This window comes from Bactrocera latifrons, unplaced genomic scaffold (assembly GCF_001853355.1).
Source record: "Bactrocera latifrons isolate USDA-ARS-PBARC rearing strain unplaced genomic scaffold, ASM185335v1 scaffold_83, whole genome shotgun sequence".
NCBI classification, from domain to species: Eukaryota; Metazoa; Arthropoda; class Insecta; order Diptera; family Tephritidae; genus Bactrocera; species Bactrocera latifrons.
In genome coordinates, this window is record NW_017537523.1 from 474,550 (window position 1) to 475,986 (window position 1,437).

A 1,437-nucleotide genomic window follows, 5' to 3' on the forward strand; every position below is an offset into this window, starting at 1 on the left:
TTTTTTTTTTTTTAATAAATTTCGTAAAATTTTGTCCTAAAAAATTATTTATACAATATTTATAACAACAAAATACTGTACATAAGACAAGTCCCCACTCACCAAATCAATCACCAAACCTTAGAAGCTTCGCTGGCTCTGCGGCGTTGAGTTAGCAGCTCAATKCACACACATACATACATACACWCGCTYACTCGAACTGTTGCTTTGCTGACTGCTGTCACTCTTTTCGCGAATRAGCATACAGCATGTGCGAGAATGTGCTTTCCCTTTGTTGTTGTTTTCATTGTTGTTGTCTGCGCGCACAACTCAAGCACGAAATGGCAAAGCGGCACCATTGGTGGCATCAGAATGAACGATAAAAACCTTAACACACCAGGCAGTCATGTGTCAGTCGTGGCAAAGAAGGCGCGCCAAGTCGACAAATAAACAAATTTGTGTAAAACAACAAGAAAAACACACATAAAAAAGCCCAAAAACACAAATTCACTCAGCCACGAGAGCAATAAAATATAACAGCAGCGCTCACTTAGAAGCTACTCAACGTAAAAAGTATTTCGCCAAAGTGGCAGCGGCAATAAGTCAGTCTCGCGTGACGCGCTTACGACATACAAAGGCATACGTACATAAATAACACATATGTATATATATGTACACAAATATATGTGTGTGTATTTGTGCACCTTCTTCATTGAGTAAAAGTGTGAGGCGGCGCAAAGCGGACTTAAATCAACAGGCGTACAAATAGACGTGCGCGCATAAACGTAGCGCAACAACAACTACACACACTCACACCAAAAACTACAACAACAAAAAAAACGCCGCACAGCGCGACGAAAAAGCGCAACACAAAAAGCGCTCAAATTGAACGCTTGCTATTCAGTAGCAACATCAACGCGCAGCCGAACGGTCAAACGGTGCTGAGCGCAGGACTCAGCGTTAACAAAAAATAAACAACAACAAAAAGTTTTAAATAAATTTCATATAAAGCTTTGCTAGCCTCGCTTGTGTCGTAAAGTAGTGCATAAAGTARTTTTCGGAAGCCAAAAGAAATGTGCAACGCGCAGCGCAAAAGCAGTCGGTAGAATATGAAATGTTTCAAACGTGTGCGYAAAAAGTGTTGAAACCAAAACACACGCAAAACTGAAAAAAAAAAATATTACGAAGTAAGAAAAAGTAGTTGCCAAACAGCAACTAACGCCATAAGAATATAGAAATTCTAAATTACACGCTTACGCGCTTACTTGCCGTCCCGAAAAAAGGCGCTGCGAGTTTTTTAATTTGCCGCAAACACGCACAGACGCGTACACACCTACATTTATACATTGTACATATACTTGCCGGCAGTCAGCAGTACAGATATCAACGCAAGCAAAAAATGTTGCTTTCATCAGAGCAGTGTAATCGTTCACGTGGCGCCCATGTCCTTGTCTGGGA

General features: G+C 40.8%; 1 protein-coding gene across 2 annotated transcripts in view; it reads left to right on the forward strand.

The window, feature by feature from the left end:
• The window catches only part of LOC108977068 (putative inorganic phosphate cotransporter), an 80,007-nt gene that overhangs the window by 64,176 nt on the left and 14,394 nt on the right, over positions 1 to 1,437 (forward strand). The window contains exon 1 of one of the 2 annotated variants that reach the window (XM_018946572.1): positions 875 to 1,343. The exons of the other annotated variant lie outside the window; for it this stretch is intronic. The gene's annotated coding sequence lies outside the window, so the exon portion shown is untranslated. Of the gene's footprint in view, positions 1 to 874; positions 1,344 to 1,437 lie in introns of those variants that run through there. 2 annotated transcript variants of the gene reach the window in all.